Below are 24,851 nucleotides of genomic sequence, written 5' to 3'. Positions count from 1 at the left end.
GGGGGTGACTGGCTCAGGGGTCTTCATGGTCCCTGGGGGCCTCATGACTTTCTAGAAACTCAAGGAGACTGGAGGGCTCCCTCACACGTTCTGTCCAGGGGCACAGATGGCATCCGATATACGTGTTCCAGAAAACGGGGTGAAGGCGTACCGTGCGTTGTTGGCCCACATGCTTAGCTCGGAAGGTCCTCACGGTCCTTCTTGGGGAGGGGCCTGGTGTTAGCAGAAGGATTTCTGAACAGAAGAGGAGGCTGGGAGGGAATTCAGAGAATTCAGAGGGAATTCAGGCCAGTCCCAGGTGTCCCCCCGCCCCGCCCAGGGCTGGGGGACAGAGGGGCTGCGACCAGACCCACCGCTCTTGCCCCCGGCTTCGTGGACTGACCTTCCCCGGCCACGTAATACAAAAGTGAGGCAGGTGTTCCAGGAGAGAAAGCCACAGTCATGTACGTCATGCAGCTGGGAACCAGCAAAAACACAGCCCCGTCAGGTTTTCGTTCCCCAGGGCCACCTCCCTCTCCACAAGGCAGAGCCAGCACGCCCTCCGCTGTCCTTTCTGAATGCCCTGGAGGCTGGGGTCCACCTTCCTCAACGCCTCCACGCACTCGGGGTGCCTCCCTGGCCAGGCTTCTAGAAAACTCTGCTGCTCACACACTGTCTTCCCTGCTCTGTTTTCAAATTCCCATTCCCTCCCTCCTATTGGAACGAAAGGGCCATGTGGTCGAGGAGGGCTGGGCCATCCCACCTCCGTCACTTCCCTGGTGTCTCCTGCCCCTCCCCCTCCACCGTGCTCTCCCCCCTCGTCTGCCCTGTTTAATGTCAAGAGAGCCCGCCCAGCTCCTCAGGAACAGCAGCTGCAGAAGCGAGCACGAGTGGATTTCACATCAGCAGAGTTTTCCCAGTGAGTAATGTGGTGAAGCCATTGTCTACACTCGCATGGGTCCTGCTGGCCCGGCCTGTGCTCTCGGGACAGTGAGAAGAGCAGGCCAGGAGAGGCGGCTCCCGTGGGCAGGAAACGTCCTCTGCCCCATCCTCACAAGCAGGCAGGGTCCAGTGACCGCCACGGTGCCCCTCCGAGGTCCTTGAAGCGCGACAGGCAGAAAGTGGAGGTCCCAAGTCCCTCCAGGGCCACGCTGACCACAGGCTGCCCGGCCCTGTCTGAATACCCTCGGGCTCACTGTCTCAGGATGGGGAGACGTTTGCGCTCGGGGCAGCTCTGTCCGGCAGACATCGGCTCAAGCCTTCCCCGGCTCTCTGCCCCCGGGGCCACGGTGGACAGGCCGCCCCCAGCACCCGGCCAGCCGCACAGCAGGGCAAGAGGTCAGGCACCGGGAAAGCCGTGGGGCCCAGACACTGGTCATCCCAGAGCCCCCTCTCCCCTGAGCCCTGCCCATCGGGAACTGGGTCTGCCCGGCCCTCAGCTGCCCTGGGCGGCCGGGACTGCCCGGGTCTCTGCAGGCTCAGAGAACACCCTTCTCCTCTGTAAAAAGCAGCTTTTTGTTCGGCCAACACTCAGAAGTGGGTTATCACGGCAGTTCGGCTGCCGGAGGGCCCCCTCGCCAGGGCAATCTGAGTCGCACACAGCTCTGCCCCGCAAGAGGCTTTCCTCCCAAACCCAAGTGTTTTCACAGCCCATTAACCCTGGTGGCGAGGCCAGGGCAGCGCGGAAGCTCCGTGGTGGCCGCTGCCTCGGACGGCCAATCACCGCAGAGGCGAAGAGGCTCTGAGATCATAATAACATGAGTCAACGCGAACCCAAATTAAATTCACACATGCTTCGCGAGCGCCGTCTGTTTTGCAAGGCAGGGCACACCGGCACGGCCAAGGACGCACGGCCAAGGACGCACGGCCAAGGACGCACGGCTCCTGCATCTGTCGGGGCCGCGGCGCAGCGGGGAGAGCAGCGCTGGTGTATTTCCCAGCCGCCAGGTTGTCGACTCCCTGTGCGGTCCTGACCCCCGAGCACGGCACTGTGTGTGCGCGTGCAACGGTGTGCGAGGGGTGCGCGTGCAAGAGCGTGTGAGGGCAAGGGCGTGCGTGGTGTGTGCATGTGTGAGACACAGATGGACCCAACGACAGAAAGAGATGCCGTGTGGCCCAATGGCTCCCACGGTTGGGAGAGCCCAGGCGGGAGGCGGGGGGGGGGGTGGCGCTCCTGGGGTGCAGCGCTCTCTGGCACCTCCTGACACAGATGTTCACAGATGCAGACCACGGACTGGGGCGACGCACAAGCCTGGGCTGCTGAATGGAACTGAGCCACGACAGGGAAGTGAGCTCACAGCCAGGAAGGTAGGCTGGCCAGTCCAGGGAAGCCCCGGCACGGGTGAAGCAGGCCCGGGAGGGGGCCCTCTAGGAGGGAGGTGAGTGAGCAGGGGGGCCGAGAAGGGGACCCTCACTCTGCTCTCTGTGACCCCCCGTTAGCCAGGGCTCGCTGAAAGAGGCAACGCCAGAGATCACTGCTCTGGACACAAGTGCCCCCGACATTTAGTAATAAAATCTCCTTGGGGCTCCCGGGTGGCTCAGTCAGTTAAGCGTCCGACTTCAGCTCAGGTCATGATCTCGTGGTTCAGGAGTTGGAGCCCCGCATCGGGCTCTGTGCTGATGGCTCGGAGCTTGGAGCCTGCTTTGGATTCTGTGTCTCCCTCTCTCTCTGCCCCTCCCCTGCTCGCACGCTGTCTCTCTTTCTCAAAAATAAACATTAAAAAAATTTAAAAAAATAAATAATGCCCCCATTCCTTCCTTAACACACCATAGCTTGCCACCCGGTCCCTGGTTCTGGGGGTGAGAATCACGGGGGAGGGATTTTCAGCACATGCCTCCCAATGGGGAAGAGGCAGCAGGGAAGAGAGCAGAAAACCCCATGAGCAGTTCTAAGGCACAGCCTTCCCTAGAAAGCAGCAGAGGTCATGAGTGTGTGCATGTGTGTGTGTGTGGACCCTATGATGCATCCCCTAAAGTGAGCCAGTTTTGAGAGTGGAGGGGGCAGTTAACAAGCAGACTCAGACACGGGAATTAACCAGGACAGTCCTAGGAAGATGGACAGGGACGGTCACATTGATGGGGCGCTCTTCACCCCCACTCAGTCCAGTGGAGCCCCCATGATGATCTCTTCATCACTGAGCCCCCATCTCTCCAAGATGCCCGGGCTGGGGTAAGACAAGGGCAGAGACCCCCCCCACCCCGAGGGGGGCACAGGCTCAGCGGGGAGAGAGCCTGGAAGCCGTGTGTCCAGGCTCCCTGCCTCCCTGTGCCTGCCGGAGTTCGTCTCTGCATGAAGCGCTCATTGGACTGGATGTCGTATGATCAGAATTCTCGTTAAATTACGGTCTCACTTTTCATTACTTGGGCGTCAGCCTTTCTATACGATTACATGCCCTCCGTTGGTATGTTTAATGGGCAAATTCTTGCCACGGCCTCCAACATTAACATTTAACAAAACGTTAAAGAGAAAAGTCAGCTCTTGGAGGTGGCCGGCAGTAACGAGAGCAGGTCGCATGTCCAGCTGGCGGCCCGGCCGCCACTCGACTCGGCTCCTGGGCCCGGGTCTAGGATTCAGTCTGCACTGTCACTCCTGTCTGGGGGCACATGTCTTCATTCTGTGTTATCTCCTGGAGGAAGAGACGCCACATGAAGCTGGGGGTCCTGGCCTCACCTGGAAAACCCATCAGGCGGGTGCTGTCACCTGCACTGTGTCAGGGTCCCTGTGAGCTGCTCTGCCGTTGCATTTAACTCCAGATTCACTGCAGAAAATTGTAGCTCTGTCTACAGGTGTCCACGTGGACTCTGATAAGGGGACACGGCCACGGCCAGGCCTGCGCCCCTCTGATGGCAGAGACCCGCGCATTAACAACTCACTGGCTGGCTCACGGAGAAGGGAGGGGTGCGGTCAGGGAGGAGGGCACCCCAAGAGTTAGGGGTCACAGCTGTGCACAGAGAACTTTGGTCTTTACGACCTCTAAGGCTGTTCTTGCATAGACCTGCCAGACCCCAGCCTTTTTTGGGGTTACCCTGGGAATACCGCTCGCGAGAACCGTCCCCTTCACCTGCACCTGAATAAGACACACGTGCAGGTTCTTCCAGAAGTCTCTCTGGCACTATTTCATTCGGTTTCCTTCTAGTCCTCACCCTGCCCCCCACCTTCCAGTGATTTCCACGCCAGGGCCCGGAGACAGATAGCACCTCTGCCAGGGACGGCCCTTCTGTCCGCCCCCCTGCTTTGTCAGACATTCTCCGATATGTCTGCAGTCTTACTCTTCCATATATACTCCAGGATAATTGTGTCCAGTTAAAAATCATACTAAATACTTGAGTTAATTGGGGAAGGAAATGTCACGGCCATGGTAATAAGCATTTCCAAACAGCATCACAGTCACAGAGGGCTCCTCATTCAAAACAACATTCTGCTGGACTCCCCTATCCCATAGTTTTCATGAGGTATTATATATTTTTGTTTTCTGGCCCCTTGGATTTCATTACATGGTCTAATTGGCTATTGTTAGCATGCATGAGAGTGTTTTCAAAAAGCACCTTCTCTGAGTAACTGGCCTCCATTCTATATGGTTTCATCAGTCGTAAAGGTTTTGGAGGGACGTTTTTGGTGATGGGGTGGGGGGCAAGGTTCCTGGCAGACAATATCTCTTATTGTTCTGTTTTCTGGTAGACCTCATCATTATTTCTTTTTCTTGTTTTACAGAATCACTTAAAACGTTCAAAGCAATGTTATAGAACAGTACGTCGGGGAGAACAGTCTTGACTTTGACACAAATGACTTGACTGTCACTTCGGCTTCCGAGACGCATACTCTAGGAAGGGGAGGAAGAATCTTTTTATTGTAGCTTCTGAAGATCCTAAGTACGAGAGTTTAATGTCAGAAATACGTTGAATTTTCTCAAATGCCTTTTCAGCATCCACCGAGATGATCCTTTCTCTTCTGACCGTGGATGTGACGAACTGCATACAGAGCAGTGAGGGTCACGAACAATTTCAGTGCTGTTGACAAATACTGCCCGTGTGTCAACGCCCAGGAAAGGACCCGAAGGTGAAAGAAATCACCCTCATCGTCCATCAGTAAAACCTCCATGTCGTGGGTCTTACACTTTTGAAACATCACAGAATTTATTTTTTTAAGTTTATTTATTTTGAGTGAGAGAGAGAGAGAGCGAGAGAGAGAATTCCAAGCAGGCTCCTAGCTGCCTGCACAGAGCCCGACGCGGGGCTCGAACTCATGAACTGTGAGATCATGACCCGAGCCGAAGTCAACTGACGAGTCAGAGGCCTACCAACTGAACCACCCAGGAGCCCCAGAGAATTAATTTTTCTTATACTTTACCTGGAATTTGGGTTAAGTTCCTAATGAGATGGGCCTGCTTGCTTTGTTTTGTTTTTCATGTTTCACGGGTTTTGGTATCACAGTATGACAGATACCCTGTGTGTTGGGGGCTGTCCCCAAAGGGGGCGGGGCTTTCCACAGTCCCCAGGAGGAACAGACCCACCAGGGGTGCTTATTTATTGCCTGAGTGATCCTTGAAAGAAGAAGGGAGTCATCCAGAGAAAACATACTTTGAGGCTGATACCACTTGAGAAGTAGTTCATGAAACATTTTACAGTCATTTCCCCAGGGCTTTGTTCTTCCCAGTTTCGAAATTCTTAGGAGTACAAAAAGTTACGAGCCACTGAGAGCCCCCGCCTCGGTTTCCCTTTGGTGAGGGCCTAGCGGCTGCCGGGCGCCCTCACACGCAGCTCGGCACCGGGGCCCCACTCTGCCAAGGCCCCACGCCCACAGGCGGCGAGAGGGTGAGGATCTGAACCTTACCCTGCGGGCCTCGGGGCCCCTGCCCCCCAGCCCTGCCCGACGGGGGAGCCCCGCAAGGGGCCAGTTTCTGTGACTTTTACTTACGTTTTCTCTGTGGCACCCGAGTCTCCCGCAGTCAGCCTTCGTCGGGGCCTGAGTGGCGCTGGTCCAGAGGTCTCGGCCAAGGATCTGTGAGGTGGTCTTTCCATCTGTTCACCTGTGGTTTCGATGCATGGGGACAGGGGAGACATGCACAGAGGCCCGTGGCCCCCGGCATGGGGATTTGTCTGGCTCGATCTACGGCATTCCTGTGACCCTGGTCAGGCAGCTAAAGTTCACAGCAGTTTCTTGGCTCCCATCTGCTGCTGGACGTCCAGCTCGGGGGAAGCCAATCCCTGTTTCAAGGTGACGTGCAATTCTGCGATTTCTAGCAAATGACAGATGCCGGCCGTAGGAAAAATAAAGCGTTGGGGACGAGCCCCTTCTCAGAGTGCTTGGTCGCCATCACATAGACTTCATTTTCTCTTCTCTGTTCTTTTGGCCAAATCCATTTCCCCCCACGGAGGAAGCTGCCGGAAGAATGGCAAGGAGCCTCTCCCAGGGGGTCACACTGAAGTGGCCTTCTCGGGAGGACCCGCAGCTGGGTTCGTCCCTCTTATCTGTCATCTGGGCTCCTTGAACGGCCAAGCGTCCGCCATGCCCACTCCAGAGCAAAGAGCTGGGTCCACTGTGGCCTGAGACAGTGATGTCCTCCAGATGTCCCCTGTCCCCAGCCAGGATTTGCCCGCTTAGGTCAAACCATTTAAGAGGCGGGAGAGCCAATGAATGTATTTCATATTTTCTGCATTGTTTCCTGAGTCTTCTGGTAGTAAGAGAAAGTGAATCCACCCAGGCTGCGTGAGCTCCGCCTCTCCCCCGTCTGACTTTATTTATTTTTCTTCCTTCGTGCATTCTACCCGAAGTCGCTGATAGAGCCTAGCTGACTGCAGGGGCTCCACAGCGGGGGGCATGGGGAGGGTATCTCCAGTGTGGTAGAGACAGACAGACGAGGACACAGAACCCAACTCATGCAGCCTCGCTTGCTCCCGGGGGGGCTCGGGGGCCCGTGGGGCCCAGCGCAGGCACGTCTCCTGCCTGACTCACAGCTGGCACCCAGGGGATGTTCACCTCGATCTCCAGGGGAGAGATGTCTCTGTTCCAGAAGACGAGGAAAGGGCCGGGATTTATGTCCTAAAAACAAAAATACCTGCTGGCAGCCGGAGAAGGACCGGGCCAGGGCGGGTGCGGACCAGCGTCCAACAGGGAGAAAGTCAGCGGGCTGCTGTCCAACCGCGACACAAATCATCGCGAAATGTCAGCGTCTTGTAGCAGCACGGGGGTCCGGGGCCAGCTCCTCTGCCGGCACCCTCACATTTTCCCCATTCTTTTGCAAAACAAAGACACTTGGTAACTGTATCGCACATCTTCAGCTCCGAGAACGTGGGACTGAAGAGAGACACTGCGTGTGCAATTAAGATAACCACAGCAGCAGGCAAGGTGGGACTTTTAGGCAACTCTGGTTTCCATTTTTTGGACTTGGTCACAGACCAAGTGTCTGGGCCATCGTGTTCCCCAAGTGGCTGTTCCCCTTGACAGATGACGGCCGCCACCCCCCCAAGGTGCCCACCTTGGTCTGTGATTCCTCTTTGGGGTCTCGTAACTGGGGAAGATGGTCCCCACCCCCACCGTCCCACCCTGGGCCTGCGCTCTGACTGCTTTGTGCCTGTTGTCTCCCAGACAGGTTGTTAACTTCCCCAAGACATGGGCCGTGTCTCTGCAAGATGCAGAACTGCAAGTGAACCATCCTGGTTTTCTTCAGCAAATATGTATCAGTGAGCTGAGACAGAGTCACCAACACGGCTTTGAGCCCGTGCACAACACAGTCCCCGTTCCCAGGCTAGGTTGGGGGACAGGGACAGCAGACCAGGAGATGAATCACAGGCTTCCAGCTTCTCTTGAGCAAGACCTGAACAAACACATTTTATTATTTTGTTTTTTGGAGCTGAGATGTTCCAGAACATTCCTTACAGGCTCACTTATCAAGTCTTTCCAGACAATGTGACTTTGGGTCAAGTTTTGCTTCTGTCCTGCCCTGACAGGGTAGCTTTGCAGGACACTACATTGTGTTTGAGAATGTGTACGTATGGACGTCCAGCTGTCTTTAGCTCTCGGTCTCCCCCTGCTCCCTCCAGCCACCTCACCCTCCTCGGCCCCATGCACAGCCTCGCAGGGCAGAGCCCTCACTGCATTCAGATCCGCTCAAGAGAAGCCACGAGCAGGTGCCCCGGAGACGGATGAATCCACGCCTTCCTGGTTTGCAAACCACCATGACCCAACACTGACACGTGGTATCGTAACCGGTAGCTTAACCTACTTGTCTCTGTGGCTGGACGGCAAACCTTCCACAGGACAGACCAAATCACCCTCACCTTTATGTGTCCAGCACCAAGCATAAGACTGCAAACAGTCAGTGCTCAATAAATGTGAGCACCACATAACGGAAAAGCTCAGAAAGAATAACTGTTGCATCAGACCAGCTATTTGGAACCACCCACTGAGTGGGTCCTGCTGGAGATACGTCCATGACCTTCAGATTTTCCTTCTTCAAAAGGAGGAAACACTGGTCATCTGTCCACCAACCTACTCAGGTGCCTACGGCCAAAAGGGCATCTGTTGGGTGTGACGTGCCCACGTCCCCGGTGAGGCCCACCTCCCCCCAGGCATGTATGTGCTATTTCATAATTCACGGTTCCTAGAGCCTCTGGGAGCTTTGGGTGCGTGACCTTGAAGATGCAGTTATCAAATCGGCAGATGTGTAATCCAACTCCTAGAAAAGAAAGACCATCACCTTTTCCTCCACAGACTGGCCAAATTAAGTTACTAAGTCTAAACACAGGCAAACAAAAAAGGGGCTCTAATTTCTGTAAGGCTTTGGACTCAAGCCTGTCTCTGAAATCCGTAAGAATCACTTGTACCTGGAGGGTGCTGGAAGCCCTGACATACCCAGGGCCATGCTCCTGAGACCCCTTCTCAGACCTGCTGAGCCCCGCTGGGCGGCCAGCTTGCTCAGGGAGTGGGGGCAGAGAGGGCCTGGAGTGGGGGGTGCCCAAGAATTGTTCCCCTCTTCCAGTTACTATGGCAGGAACACCTCCTGAAAGTTCTGTTGGGTTTTTTTTAATGTTTATTTATTTTTGAGAGAGATAGAGAGAGAGAGAGAGAGCAGGAGAGGAGAAGAGAGGGAGACAAAGAATCCAAAGCAGGTTCAGTACAGAGCCCGACGCGGGGCTCGAACTCACAAACCATGAGATCCGAGCCAAAGTTGGATGCCTAACCGACTGAGCCACCCAGGCACCCCCTGAAAGTTTTTACTGTAAGAAAAAACACAGGTGCAGCATTATTTACCATCAGCAAGAAACGGAAGCAACCTAAGCATCCAACGATGAATGAATGAGTGAATGAAAGAAACGTGGAATATACACACAATGGAATATTATTCAGCCATAAGAACAATGAAATCCTGCCATTTTTGATGGTGTGGATGAGTCTTGAAGGCATTATCCTCAGTGAAATAAGTCAGAAAGAGAAAGACACATACAGTATGATCTCACTTATTTGCGGGATCTAGAACAAAAAACACCTCACAGATACATAGAACGGATTGGTGGCCGCCAGAGATCAGGGGTCAGGGGTGAGTAAAATGGGTGCAGGAAGTCAAAAGGTACAAAGCACACAAATCCCCGGGGATGCCACGCACAGCATGGTGACTACAGCTAATAACACTGTCTTGAATATTTGACCGTGGCTAAGAGATAAGATCTTAAAAGTGTTCATCGCGCTAGAAGAAACAGTGTTGTAACTATTACCGTGGCTGATGTTAACCAGACGTTTCGGGGAGACCATTTCACAATATCCACAAGTATCAAATCGCTGTGTCCTACACCTACAACTGATACAATGTTATATGTCGATGACGTCTCAACAAAAAGAAAAAAGGCCTACATCTGAAAGTTGTAAAAGTCAAATGAGATGATGTATGTAGGGTACCTGGACTGAAAATAAATGTATATTCCTACCTTAAAAACACACACATGGCACAAATTTTACCATCTTTGTCATTTAAAAAAAATTTTTTTTAATCTTTATTTATTTTTGAGAGAGAGACAGCGTGTGAGCAGGGGAGGGGCAGAGAGAGAGGGAGACACAGAATCCGAAGCGGGCTCCAGGCTCTGAGCGGTCAGCACAGAGCCTGATGTGGGGCTCGAACCCACGGACCACGAGATCATGACCTGAGCCGAAGTCGGACGCTTACCCCTCTGAGCCCCCCAGGCACCCCACATCTTTATTATCTTCAAGTGTACATCTCAACGGTGAATGGAATGTCCACGTTATTGTGCAACCGATCCCCAGAACTTTTTCATCTTGCAAAACTAAAACTCTGTTTCCATGAAACATTCCCCATTTTCCTCTTGCGAGGCTTCTGTCTCCATGCATCCGACTCCTCATGTAAGTGGAACCATGCATCATTTGTCTTTTTTGTGACTGGCTTGTTTCACTGAGTGTCGATGTCCCAGGTCCCTCCACGTTGTGGCGGGTGTCCGAACATCCTTCCTTTTAAGTTGTTCTACTGCAGGGGTAGACCACGAGGGGTTGATCCGCCCAGCCCTCCAAGAACATTTCGGCTGCTTCCTCCTCTTGACGCCTGTCATGAACGCGGGCACACACATCTCTCTTGAGAGACCCAGCTTTCCATCCTTTTGGGTGTATGCCCAGAACCAGGATAGTTCCATGTTTAACTTTTTACGGAACCTCCACGCTGTTTTCCGCAGTGGCTGCACCAGTCCGCGTTCCCACGCACACCACACGAGGGTTCCCCTTTCTCCACGTCCTCGCCAACACCTCACCTTTCTGTCCTGATGGGTGCGAGGGGATAGCTGTGGTTTGATTTGCACTTCTCTTGCGTTTAGGGACGTGAAGCACCTTTTCTTGTACGCGTTGGCCATTTGTAGATGATCTTCGGAGAAATGTCGATTCAAGTCCTTTGCCCTTTTTAAAAATCAGATTATCCGATTACAAATCAGATCACAAATTGTTAAGCTGTAGACTTTCTTTACGCGTTCTGGATGTTAACAAATTTGCCAAGATCTTCTCCCACTCTGCAGCCAGCCGTTGTCACCCTGTCCATTAGGGTTGATAAGTCCCTTTGGTCTATTTTTGCTTTTGTTGCCTGTCTTCTGAAAATTTTCCCGAGAGGGCCCAGACTGTTCTTTCTGCAATAAAGTTCCAACCCCATGGTGGTGAACAAGTTATGGCAGTAGCCTGTGGCCATCACCTCTCTGAAAGAGCTCCTCACTGCCGTCGACGTGCCTTCCCGCCCTGGGTGGACAAATCCTCATCACTCACTTTTCGAGTGAGTCTGGCACGCATTGGTATCTCTCTGTGGAGTCCTCCCCGGCCACATCCTTGAAGGAAAACCACGTGAAGCATCAGACATCTGCACCCCGCTCTCCCCCCTAACATGATCGGACAGCACCTCCAACACCGCCTCGTCACGCGGCATTCCCTCAGTCACATGTCAGTCCCCGCGCCCGCTGCTCCCAGCAAGGCAGGACCCCTGTGCACAGCATCCAGCTGTGGCCGTGCTGAGCTGTCACATTTGTTCCTTCTCTACGTCCGCCCCCCCCCATCTCCAAACCAGCCGGAATCTTGCAGATGTCAGATACCCCTGAGAACACAGGTCAGGGAACGATTCTCTCTTCAAGATCACAGGCCCCTGAAGACTGGGGGAGAGGCACCACCATGGGGTCAGAGCGCATAAATTCAATCCCAACCAGCCCCCAGCCAGCACACGGACTGGGCCTGATGGGTAATGACCCCTCTGAGACCCATACTCGGATCTAGAAAATGCGAGGAGTAGCCCCCACCCCAGTCGCTGGACTGTCGTGGGGACTTCATGGCTGCTTCAGGCCCCTGTACTGTGCCTGACATGCAGGGAGTTCCTCAGTACTTGCTGAGCCATTAGAATACGTCCCCTCCACACTGTGCCAATCGCCACACCGAGCCCAGTTGGCCATGTCTGCGCCAGTGGGCACCCAGGACGGTGTGGGGAACCTGGTACTGGAGAATCACCAGCTCGGAACGCAGTGATCTGGACAGTCTCAGCCAGGGATGCTCAGCTGCCCACCCTGGAAACAGCATCTTTTATCTCGTGAGGGGCAGCTAGGGGCCCTGTGGTCCAGCCCAGTGATGGCGTGACCAAGTGATGGGGGTGGGGGTGGCTGGGTCTGTGCTGGCCACGCCCCCAAGTGCCGTGTGCCTTAGACGGCCTCCTCACCTCTCCTCGGAGCCAAAGCTATGGGTCGTGTGTGCGTTAAGTCTCGCTCGGCTGCAGAATCACCGAAACACAATGTGCACCAGAGTGAGGGGTCAGATCCGGGCAGATGGTGAGCTTGCAACCCGGGGGCCCCCCCAGCCTCAGCCCTGACCCAGGAAGGCCCCGGGGCCCCCCAGAGCTCCCTCCAAGGTAGCTATTCCAGGGTCGGCCGAGAGCCTCTAGTCCTCTGGGAGCCCCAGGCTGGTGCACCCGGGGGCGCGGTGGCTCAGGCTCGGGTCGGGGGGACGGAGCCCATGATGACCTCCACCCTCCCCTGACTGCAGCTCCAGGGGTTTCCATTACCTTCAGCCTTCCACTCAGCCACCTGCTCACGCCCCACGTGATGGGACAGCCCCCCTCAGCCCCCTCCCACCCGGCGGTGCGCGCACTGGTCCCCATGGTCCACCTCCCCGCGTCACCCGGCCCTTGGGGGTGCGGAGGAGGCCTTGAGAGACCCTTTGCCCCCGGCCTCCCAGCCCACCCAGCAGCTCCCTTCTGATGAGGACACTACTGCATGTCCGTGTTTGGCTTTCAGTCACTTCATCTGCAACAGCGGACCCCATGCTGCACTCAGTCCTTGGATGTGCTTGTTGGCACGCGGTGGGCAGGCTGGGAGACAGCACTCTTTCCTGTTTTATTGAAAGGTACCCAGCCACGACTCTCCCATTGGGGCCCAAGCACCCCAGGAACCAGGCTGGGTTCTTACTGACCCCCACACCCCAAAGCCACTAAATAAAGCCTGGTGAGACACGGGCACTTCACTGAGTGTGTGTGTGTGTGTGTGTGTGTGTGTGTGTGTTGAGGCCAGAGGAGATGACATCGCACAGAGCACAGCATTTCACTCCACAAATCCCCCCGCAGACCAACGTGTGCCTCTACCCCCGAAGATCACCCCTGTTAGGACGCATTGTGCCAGGTGCCCTCTCTCTCTCTCTCCACCCTCTTCTTCTGCAGAGAGCGATTTAGGGGACACGGCCCCAGGAGCCCCCGGCCTGCAAACTGCCACTGGCTTGTAGAGCGGACAAGGCCCTCCCAAGACGAGGCTGACTCCACTCTCAGCAGCAAACTCAAGGCCCGCAGGCTGCCAGGAGTGTTCTCAGAAGCAGCCGGGGAAGGATAAATCACAAACGCTCTTTCCTGCCCCCGAGAAAATGTGGTTTTGGATCACGGACCCTGCACGAATCCCCACTATTGCATTTCTGCAACATGCAAACACGTCCCACGTACAAACCAGGGGCCTGGCTGTGGATCGGACCGGGCAGTCGTAACACACAACCAAGCCGTGGTCCCGAAGCTGCTCCCAGGGAAACGGGCAAGCAGGTGCCTGGAGGTCATTACTAGGGGCGCACCAGACATGGGGAGCTCGGGGTTCACCTGAAACACTGCAGGAGGACTGCCGGGGCCCCCAAGAAGGGGATGCCGGGCTGGGTACTGGAGGGAGGTGTGGAGATAGGGGCATGCTGGTGAAGGGAAGGCCGCACAGAGGCACCGAGAGCCAAGAGGTGACGCGCAGAGAGGCAGGTGCCTGGATCGCTCATCCACTCTGCCCCTCCTTTGGACCCCTGCCCCCTGCCGGTCCCTGCTGCAGTGCTGGGTGTGCAGCGAAAGGGCGAGACCCCTTCCCCGCCCTGGGGAGCTCTTCTGGAGGATGCCTGGGAATCAGAAGAGCAGGGCCCGCAGCCACGAAGGGACCAGGGCAGCCCCACGGTGGGGCTGGCATAAAGGAGCCGGCATTCGACACGCCCCAGGGTGCCACACACCATGAGGGGCACGTGACGCACGTGTTCCACCAACCGCTTACGTGGTTAAATCAGACGTGGCCTGGGAAGGGGCCACTGGCCGCTGGTGTAAAGAAGGCCACCGCACACCTGTCGGAAGAGCCCATACCCGGAACGCCGACAGGACCGGCTGCCGGCGAGGGTGTGGGGCGAGGGGGCCAGGAGGGACGCACCGGGGACCGCACGTGGAAGGCAGCCCGACGTTTCTCACCGAAGGAAACACTCTCGCCATGCACTCTGGCATGTGTACTCTTTAGCAGGCACCCACAGAAGTTGCATGCTTACATCCACACAAAAACCTGCACGCGGATGCTTCTGGCAGCTTTATTCATAACCGCCAAAACTTGGAAGCACCCAGGGTACCCTTCGGTAGCTGGACGCATGGACGGTGGTGCACCCGGACGATGCTAGAAAGAAATGCGCCATCGAGCCACGAGAGGCCACGAAGGAACCGGAAACACGTGTTATCAAGTGAAAGAAGCCAGTCTGGAAAGCCTGCAGGCTGTATGGTTCCAACTATGGGATCTTCTGGAAAAGGCAAAACTACAGAGACAGTAAAAAGATCAGTGGTGGCCAGGGGTCGGGGGCCAGGGGGAGAAGGGGAGGAGCAGGGGAGGCGCAGAGGATTCTTGGGGCAGCGAAGGGACTCGACGACAGCACAGTGATGGCTCCGTGTCACTACACGCTTGTCCACGACCACAGAGGAGTGAGCCCTCGTGTACACTGTGGACTTTGGGTGACCGAGATGCGTCTGTGTGGGCTCATCCACCGTAACACGTGTACCCCCCACCTCTGGTGGGGTGCTGCTAACAGGACAGGGCGTGCCTGTGTGCAGGTGGGGGGTGGGGCGCAGGAAATCTCCCTACTTTCCCGCCATTCTGCTGTGAACAAAATTACACTGCTCTGAAAGAGTCAAGTCATAATAAAATATTAATAAATGGCAATTCACAGCACGGAGGGACGGGAGATGTTCCACTATCGGGAATCATAGGCAATCACACGCCGGTGTAATACAGACGGGGGGTGGGGGGGGGTGACCAAGAACACTGAATCTGCGTCCTTACTTACGCCACGTATTTGTAAAGGGGGTGTGGTTTCTTTAGGCTGGAAGAAGGTTCCCGGCCTCCTACAGGAAAAGAAGCTCCAAACCAGCAAAGTCTTGATAGTACAGACCCCGAGATTCCCCTTCTTCCCTGGCCCTGCAAGTTCAAAGGTTTAATCGCTGGGCATGAAGAGCCAAGAGATGCCCAGGAGAGGAGAGGGGCAACCTGCCCATTTCTGGTCCCGGGGACCCCGGTGTCCAGGCTGAACAGCACCCAGCCTGCCTCACCGAGTCCTGCCAACAGCAAGCTGCACAGGTGCAGGGGCAGCACGGGGGGCGAGGTCAGCCCTCACCCGGCAGCGTGAGCTGGCTGGGCCGCCCACGAGCAGAGGTCAAGGGCCTAGGAAATGCCACATATGCTGGGCCGGGCCTCTCCCCTCTCTCTCCGAGGAACTGCCCTGCTACATTTGGGGACCACCACCTTGGCTGAGCCAGAGACGCCCAAAGGAACAGCACGGCCCCAGAGCAGGAGCTGGGCCATATTTGACATAGAAGGGAAATCTTCGCTCCTAGACAGTCTGCTGAAGGCGCAGACGGCCTCGGTTCAATTCCTGCCTCTGCCCACTGCTGGCTGGGTGCCCTTAGCTGAGCCACCAAAGCCCCTCAGTTTTCCCACCTGGGGAGTGGCAGTTAGAGACCCAACCGGACTGGGTTGTTTTCAGGATTAAAATAACACTACGGGCCAAGTGCTGTGGTCAGGGGGCGGGGTGGGCCAGAGCCTCAGCTGCGGGCACTCAGCGTCTCTGCCCGTCTGCTCTGCTCTGCGCACCCCTGCAGGGCAGAGTGCTTCTGCCATAGTCGCTTACCCCCGCTGCCAGTCTGGAGCGGGACACGGGAGCTCCTAAGACCCCTCTGCAGCCAGGTCTGGGTTGGGCGAGACCACCCGGTCCCCCCTGAATCTAGGTCACCCCAGCTACACCCTGTGAGTTTTCCAGAGCCCCCAGCCTTTCCCCCTCCCAGATCCTGAGGCCAGGCCCCGATGCGTGCCTGACACTCTCCACCTTACAGAGGGTCCCAAAGGAGTTGGGAAATCCCAAGGACCGCCTTCCTCAGTGCACAGGAGCTTACTGAAGGGCAACTTTGTGCAGGAATGTCCCCAACAGGCATTTTTGGGGGGGGGTGGAGCGCAACACAGACCCCGGGCCAGGGTGGACCCTGGCCTGGCATCTCTGAGCCCCCAAGGCCTGCACTCACCACATACCCACCCCCCCCCGACCCCTCTGGGCCCTGCCGTGGCCCCATGGGCACCAGCCTCCACTCCAGTCCCACGAGCGTGTGCCCACGCTCCCTCTGCCCACGCCCGCCCTCAGGAGCCGGGAGCCGCCTCTGCCCTGCGCTCCTGGCCTCCCATTCAAGCCTCCCTGCTGTTTACTTGAACAGCCAGAAGACAGAAAGCCATGGCTCTGAGTCACCCGCTTTGCTCCACGGTCGGCTCTGATTCAGGCAGGAGGCCCACGGCGGGGACCAACCCGGCCGTTAACCTCCTGGTTTCTCTGTGTCGCGACAGCAGAAGGTATCTGTGGTTTCGGGTTGAGGATTAACGCACGGCTGGCTTGGCAGCCACGGCGTGTGGACGGGTGTGTGGACGGGAGGCAACCTGGAGCACGCACGCACACGCGCGGGGCTCTCCCTCCCCGAGCCTCGGGCCGCTTCACCGGCCGCGATGGAAACTTACAAATATTTCAGTCATGTTTCTGAAGAGGGTTTGGTCATCTGGCAAGTGTGGTCCCAGAACTTGCCAGAAGTATGCCTCAAGCGCAGCCCAGGGGTGAGAGAAGGCAGGCCTAGTGCAAATTAGATTATGGCTGAGGATCCGAAGGGGAACGTGAAACTAGGAGCCGGGGGCTGTGCCTGGGGACTCGAGGCTGGTGTCAGGTCCCCAGGGAGGTGGAGGTGTGATTCAGGCACTAGGGGCGGGGAGGGCTCTGCACAACAGGGCCTGCTGGTGGGGGGACGAACGCCCTGGCCCACCGGTGTCCCCTCCAGTCCCGAGTGCTCACGGGCCACCACAGAAGGCCAGGGGCTAGGGGGGAGTGGTTTTAACTTCTCATTCCGATCATCAGTGAGTACAAACGGCTCCACAAGGTAAGGGGGCTTCTGTCGTATTTCTCCTCCCAGTTTGGGTTAGGAGAACAGTCCGTGAGTTCGTTGTATTTCTTCCACTTACTTCTATACATCTGAAGTGGTTTGTGATTAAGAACATACATCCCCAAATACATGGAGACGAGTTTACAAAATAAAGACAAGTGAGGGTGTTGTTAGCCAATGGGGGGGTACCACTGGGGGGCAAGGACAAGGACAAGCGAATTCCTGAATTCCCGTCATCGCAGGAAACCCATACACAGCCCTGCTGCCCCAAACAAACTCTCAGTTCCTCCAGGGAGTCAGGCTGGGCCATATTCATACGTTCTGGAAAAGCGTATCAAATTAAACTACCATTAAAGGCACCGCATAAAAAGAACGGTCAGGGTCTTGAGCCGAGGGTTGCAGAAGACAGAAAAATAATTATTTTTTTCTTACGTGACTTCAGGTGGCACCAAACCTGTAATATTGAGAGGAGGGTCCAGCGAGGGTAACAACAGGCTGGTCCCTCAGGAGCGGGGCTTTGCAATGGGCACGCAGGGGAGGGGTCAGCAGAGTCCAGACCAACGACTCGCTTGTGCACACCCTCGACCCTGCCTTTATTTATTTTTTTTTATTTTTTTTTAACGTTTATTTATTTTTGAGACAGAGAGAGACAGAGCATGAACGGGGGAGGGGCAGAGAGAGAGGGAGACACAGAATCTGAAACAGGCTCCAGGCTCCGAGCTGTCAGCACAGAGCCCGATGCGGGGCTCGAACTCACGGACCGCGAGACGTGACCTGAGCCGAAGTCGGCCGCCTAACCGACTGAGCCACCCAGGCGCCCCTACCCTGCCTTTAAAAAGCACCGTTTTCTTGGAGTAAGACCCTGGCATTTGCAGAAAATTTGGGAAAGAAGGAAAGCCAATGAGAATAATAAGAAGGAAAGGAAGATCTCTGACTCCCGCTTTGGCCGAGAGGCATCCGCTCTTGTGACAGACGCACCCATGCAAACGCACACTCTGATTCTGCAACCTGGGGTCAGAGGATCTGCTCCACTAGGGGGCCATTTCCCTCGATGACCAAGTATTTGCTTACAAGACACAGTTTTCTGGCTGTGTAGTGTTTCAGTGGATGGATAAACCACAATTTATTCACCCTTTTCCCAGGACATTTGAAGGATCTCACTAATATTAGCAAAGCTGATAGGAATCTCTTTGTTGCTGGTCAGATTCGACCATCGTTCGCTCAGGATAATGCCTAAAACCGGCCTTGCTTGTCTCAAAGGGAATTTCCAAATTTTAAATCTTCTCTTATCCATTGTCAAAATCTCTTCGCAAAGATTTTACAATTTACCTTCTCACTGTCAGAGACGAGATGGCCTGGTTCCTCACGCTTTCCTTAATACTGAGGGTTCTCATCTTTCCAATGTAATTAAAAAATGGTATCCTCCTGCTTATTTTCCATTTCTTGGATTATTGCTGAAGTTCAACACTTGTCATATGTTGACTGGACAACTGAACTTCTTCTTTTGTAAATTCGTATTATGACCCTTATTTTCCACTGGGGTTTTTTAAGTTTATTTACTTATTTATTTATTTAGAGAGAGTGAGTGAGCGAGCACGAGTGAGGCAGGGGCAGAGAGAGAGGCAGAGAGAGAGAATCCCAAGCGGGTCAGCACAGAGCCCAACGTGGGGCTCTATCCCACGAATCGTGAGATCATGACCTGAGCCAGAATCAAGGGCCAGACACTTAATGGACTGAGCCACCCAGGTGCCCCATTTTCTTTTGGATTTTTAAGGGCTCTTTGTCTAGTAAGATTCACTGTACCATACATTGGTAAGTACTTCCTTCCTGGCTCATGAAAAGTTTCTGATTGTCGTAATTTTTTGATACATAAAATTTCAAATTTTAATTTAGTCTGTTATTTTTTCCTTCGTATCTTGCGCTTTGCCACGCTTGGAATGATCAGCTTCAGGAAGCAGAGGCCGTGAGGGGTCCCCATTAGTAAGTGTCACTTAGGTCCCCTGAATGTTCACTGTTGGCTTCTGTGGGACGGCGACCTGGGTGTCCCCACCGCACTCCGTCTGTGGCCACACGCTGCAGGTGATGGATGCCGCACGAAGCATGGGGCTTCGATGGGGTAAAGTGAATGCATCCCCTTGGGTTCACCAGGAAGCCTGATTTTCTACTAGCTTCGACAGCAGATGCGGCCAGGGAGTTAGCTGAGTGGGTGGACATCGGGACACCGAGGCCTGACCTGCTTTGGGGACAGTAAGAAGGGCAGGTGAGTGGGAAGGAGGGGGCACTCTGTGTGCTGCTCACCCAGGGGCACCAAATTTGGTTCACGTCACCTGGATGGTATGTCTGAAAACCAACTGCACAATCAAGGGCCAGAGACCCTCCGCTTTGTGCCCTATCCTGACCGGAGCGCGGGCCCCAGTGTCCCGAGGCTCGCAGTGCATGTGGATAAGCCCGAGGCTCCTGTTCAGGTACTCGGAAGCAGGAGAGAGGAGAGCAGAGGGTCTGGGTGCACCGCGAGGGTGCGTAACCCGCTGACAGATCAGAGTGTGGCCCCTCTGCAGCCGGGAACCCACGTGGGGCTGACGGATGGGGGCCCCGACATAACATGTGCCGCTCAAGGTGACCCAGGCTCCCGGCAGGACAGGTGCACAACCAGGGGTGCGGACAGCCAGGTCCCCTCCTGCTGTCTCTCCCTGGAGCCCTCCTTGTCAGCACGTGGGGACTCTCTGTCTCTCTCCCTCCCTCCCTGGTGGCCGTCCCTCTAGTGGGGCAGGGGACCGGGAATGGACAGACAGCACCGTCCTTTGCTCTGGGCAACCCCACTCTCCTGGGAAGGTTCTCTGGGACCTGCTCCCAGTTCTGAGCCCTTCTGCCTGGATTCCCCAGACGCTAACAATGCATGAGCCCAACACGATCTTTGTGGTTTCTGTGAGTGTCTCAAAGTGCTGACTGTGCAACACCATGAAGGTGAGAGTGTTTAAAAAAGAAACGGAGCTGGATCGTGGCCACGGAAGCCCCGGGAAAGCCACTATGCCGCCCCCTCCCTCCGGCGTGGGTCCCGAGGGCACAGGAGGCTCAGGAGACACAGCAAGGTGGACGGATCAGGGGAGGAAGGAGAGGAAACACCGTCCCATTGGCCGGAATGACCTCGTGCCACCGTCCTGGCTGCACCGTGTCTGGGGACAGCACAAGAGCACACACACCACCCTTTGTTCTATTCCCAGTCCCGGGGGGAGAGGGATTCACTCAGAGGAGCAGCCCTGAGCCGCAGGCCCCGCTTTTCAGGAATCATCATGTCCCTGGTGGCAGCATCGACCTCTCCAGGGTCTCTCTGAGCCTGAAATGGTCTGACCCACCGACAGGCCCGGGGAGACCACTGCTGGATGGGTCAAAATGTCCATGCACCACCCCTCCCGCCCCACTACACATGGGGAAAATGCCCCCTGCTTTCGGCTGGGTGCACTGCAAACAACGCACAAGCTGGGGTCACCCCTTCCCCATCCGTCACCCCCAAAAGTGTGAGAAGACTCAGTCCATGGAGGGGCTTCCAGAGAGATAACTGACGGGCCACCAAAACCAAAGGGTGGGCAACGAAATGTCAAGTATGTTATCAGAGTTCTTGGACGTATTTTTGTTTTTTTTTTTTTTAGAACCACATTAGGAAATAGATTTCCAAAGAGAAAAAGAAACATTTTCAGGCAGGGATAACTTGAAGGGAAGGATAATGGGATAAGCACAGAATCACGTGAATAAACCGAACAGCGCCTCTGGAAAGGGGTGAGAAGCTGAAGGTTTAACACCTCCCCCCCGTCGGCCCCACTGCAGTCCTCCTTGTTACCAGAGAGACCCACGGTCTGTGTCACAGGATATTTTGGGGTTTGTAAAATACACATAATTGACATTTATCGTTTTGGCCATTTTAAAGTATAAAGTCCAGTGGAATTGAGCGCACAGCCCTCACCCTGTTGTGCAAGCATCATCACTATCTATTTCTAGAACTTTTTCATCACCCTGAACAGAAATCCCACACCCGTTAAGCAATTCTGTCCCAGGCCCCCTCCTCCGGGCCCTGGAAGCCACAGATGCACTTTTGCCCATTCCGGATTTTTCGTCCAGATGGAACCCTACCACATTCGGTCTCCTGCGCGTGACTTCTGAGACTCAGCGTCGCGTTTCCGGGGTCCGTCCGTGTGACAGCAGGTGCCGGCGTCTCGCTCCTTCTTACGGCTGAACAACATCCCGCCGTGGGGCTAGCCCGCATTTTGCTGACCCCGCAGCCGGCAGACGCCCGTGCTGTTTTCACCTTGCGGCTCTCGCGAGCAGCACTGCAATGAACACACAGCCGCACGTTTTTCGGTGGAGACCCTGCTTTCGATTTTTGGGGGGCGTACAGCCAGCGGGGAGTGGCCTGGTCACACTGACTCACAGAATACTGACAGCTGCAGGGCATCAGAAACTCACTCCCTCATTCGCATAGAGGGAAACTGAGTCCCAGAGAGGCGACGCCTTACCCAGGCCACGCACAACCGCGGGCTGAGAGCGGGAGTGTCCACCCCACGTGCAGCTTCAGGAAAGTCTCGTTGATCCCCTAGACCCAAACCCTGTTGGGTTTGCCCAACAGATTAACTCGGGGACCCAGCCGGCTCCTACAGAGGCCACAGACTGTGGTTTCCGCCTAATTAAAATTTCCCCAAACAGAAAAATGCCACGCAGGAGGAGTTTACTAAGGGAAAGTACTCCATACGGTGTCTTCTGGGAACAGTGACTTCAATAAATCGCAAAACCCACCGTGGAGAGTCACGCTGGTTACACGGAGCCACGGGCGCTGGAAAGCCCTCCCAGTGCGCGGGTTATTGGTTCCCGTCGCCCAGGATCACGCAGGGGAAAGCAGGGGACCCAGAAAGGCACCCCAGCCTCGCCCTCTGTCTGCGCACACTGCCCTTCCCCTCGTGCTGCCTGGAAAAAGGAACATTATGTAACTAGCAGTAACCGAGATTTGCTGCATCTTTCAAAAAAGAAACGTACACCACAAGAGATGGGTTTGGAGAATCTGCACACGGCCACTGGCAGTGGCCGGGCACTTTCCTGACGCCCCTTGGAACAAAGTAAGAGGCGAAAACACTTGTAAAGTCACTGTGGCCTGGGTGGCCTCCTGCCTGGGGCGTGGAGGCAGAAGAATTGAGGTGGCCTTGCTGGGTGTGAACGAAGCGTCCTTTTTCCGGGAAGGCGGGCAGCGTGTTTATTCTGATAAAGCATTTTCCGCTCCCTCCCGAGGGGCCCGGAGGGAAGAAGTGATCCGTGTGCCTCCAGCAAGCAGCACAGGGGGAGGCATCGCGGCACCCAAGCCCGGGCCTTGCGTTTTCTCATCAAGGGGCCTCCACCCGCTCGGTCGCCCCGTCACCTTTCCCCTTTAATAAATCGTGAGACGCTGGATTCACGTGTGTGGAGCCTTCGGAGACCCGCGAGGAGAGCAGATGGCTCAACGATGAAATTGTAGGAAAGCGCCCATTTCTGAAATGTCACTACACAAAAGTGGGCGCAGCATAAGAGCTATCCTGAGATGAGCCAGCAGGTACATACATCACGGCCCTCACTTTATGCCTACTGAAGTGGAAGAAGATCCCTATCCTCAAAAAGGAGTCCACAGGGGAGCTTTGGAATTGGCAGTAATTTAACATCCAGCACAATCGCCTTAAGTTAATTCTTCCCTCCGAGTGTTTCACCGTACGGACCCTTCCTCACACCTCAGCAACTCCACGGGAGATGAGCTCTGTGCGCACGGAGATCCGCCTCGGCCCTACCGACGATGCCACAAAACACCAGTGTGCGCTCGTGGGGTCACCACACGGTCCCCGGGGGGTTTGGGGTGGCTGAAGCCACTCAGGTTGCACGAGAGAAAAAAAATAATAAAACCGGGATACATCAGGTTTCCTGGGGTCCAGATCTCTGGCACACTTCTGTTCTAGGATCAGTGGAGCAGCTTTCTTAGGAAATAGTGACGATGGGCAATTGAGGACAGGGAGTCACCGAGCCCAGGCGGGCGCGGGGGGTGCTGGGTGGACCTCGCTCATGAGCTGCACCAAACTTCCCGGACCCACAGCCGCCCAATCCCGGCGTGTTTCCTCGCCATGTGGGGTTGTGCTGTCTCTGGAACCTGACGATGGGCTTTCTGTTCACCCTTTATCGCTTATCATAATATGAAAATGTACGTGGGCTTCGGATAACAGTAATAACAACACAGAGGAGCCCTCAGCTAAAGAAGACAAGAAGGAAAGCTGGGTGTAGGGGTGGGTGGTGAAGGGCACGGCTGGGGAGGAAATGCTCACCAGGCAGGAAAAAATGTGCAAAGGATCAAATCCTTCTCTCTGGGTTTCCCACCCACGCATGCAGACATCACGAAAGAGAGGAAGGTCAGTTTTGATTATAGTTAGGGACCCATTTCTATATGGTTCGCGTTTGCGAACGGTTTAAATTCGGGAAAACCCGTTTTTGGTGAGGATGCTGTCGGTCTGTGGGGCTCAATGACGTGAAGGCAACACGTCTCAATTGGAGACAGAAAATCACGCCTTCGCCTCCCTCCTTTCCTTCCCAATTTGCAGCAAATCAGGCATTTAAATCCCAGAGAAACGACAGACACCTCACAGGCGGTCTCGTAAGAACGGGATTCTCGGTCCACGCAGCCTCCTGGAAGTCAGCGCAGGACCTCCTAACCCCGCAGGCCAGCCTGCCTTCGGTCCTTGCACTGAGCCAGACGTCTCTGGCTGACAGGCACTCTGCACCCCCGGGTCGGAAAAGTCAAACAACGCAAGTGGCTTTTGGTTTCTGATCCCCCTGCACACCCTTCACGAGCCAAATCTACTTTAAGAACCGAGATCAAGGAAAGGAAATAGCAGTTTGATCTTTTATTTCTAGAGCTCTCGTTTGAAGGAAGACGCTGCCTGCTTGCATTTTGACTTCCAGAACGTTAAATCAAAGTAGAACACACAAAGAAATCCACCGTGGCAGTAGACAGAGTCAGAGACTGTAAACTATGGGCCTGTGTTTTCTTTTAGGGAGTTTGTTTATTTTACAAGCTGTCCCTTCTGGAGCCCCCACTTGCCACGGAAGCAGGGGGAAAAAAAAAAAAAAAGAAAGAAAAGAAAAAAAAAGATCTCTTGAATCTCTTAAGAGACATGCTCAGAGTAAGAGAAAAGAGCGTGGCATTTTGTTTGCTTAGCAGTAGTAAAACAGCATTAACAACAAAAATGTGGGCATTTTTTTTTCCTCCAGGAGGAAACCAGCTAAAGTTTCCCTTCCCGATTCCTCCCTCCTCGAAGCAAAAGGCTAAAAACCTGCCCTAAGTTGTTCTGTGCTGAGTGGCCCTGTCTGGTGCTCGGGAAAGTCTCAGGGTGGGACCACAGACCTCGGCTACGGGGTTGGGATTTGATGTCTGGTCACCACCAAAGGGTTAATGGAAACCAAGGTTTCTGCCCAAATCTTTCCTGAGTCAGTCACACACCAGATCTCCACGTTCAGAAAAACAAATGTGAACTCTCTCTGTCAAAAACGAAACAGTGGGACATACAAATCTAATGCCAGACAACATAACTAAATTTACCATTTCCCCCCCCCCCCAATGATGCTGATGACTATTTTTTTAAAGGCCGAATGTGAGCTAAAAAGAAAAAGTATTTTCCAGTAACTGAAAGC

General features: G+C 55.0%; 1 protein-coding gene across 3 annotated transcripts in view; it reads right to left on the bottom strand.

Annotated features, from left to right (window-relative positions):
* TWIST2 (twist family bHLH transcription factor 2) overlaps positions 1-24,851 on the bottom strand; it is a 50,020-nt gene that overhangs the window by 19,279 nt on the left and 5,890 nt on the right. The window contains exon 2 of one of the 3 annotated variants that reach the window (XM_042997792.1): positions 10,770-10,870. The exons of 1 other annotated variant lie outside the window; for it this stretch is intronic. The gene's annotated coding sequence lies outside the window, so the exon portion shown is untranslated. Of the gene's footprint in view, positions 1-10,769; positions 10,871-11,264; positions 11,287-24,851 lie in introns of those variants that run through there. One more of the 3 variants, XM_042997793.1, reaches the window with a different exon arrangement.

The sequence above is a fragment of the Panthera tigris genome, chromosome C1 (assembly GCF_018350195.1).
Source record: "Panthera tigris isolate Pti1 chromosome C1, P.tigris_Pti1_mat1.1, whole genome shotgun sequence".
NCBI lineage: Eukaryota > Metazoa > Chordata > Mammalia > Carnivora > Felidae > Panthera > Panthera tigris.
This window is presented reverse-complemented; position numbering and strand designations above follow the sequence as displayed.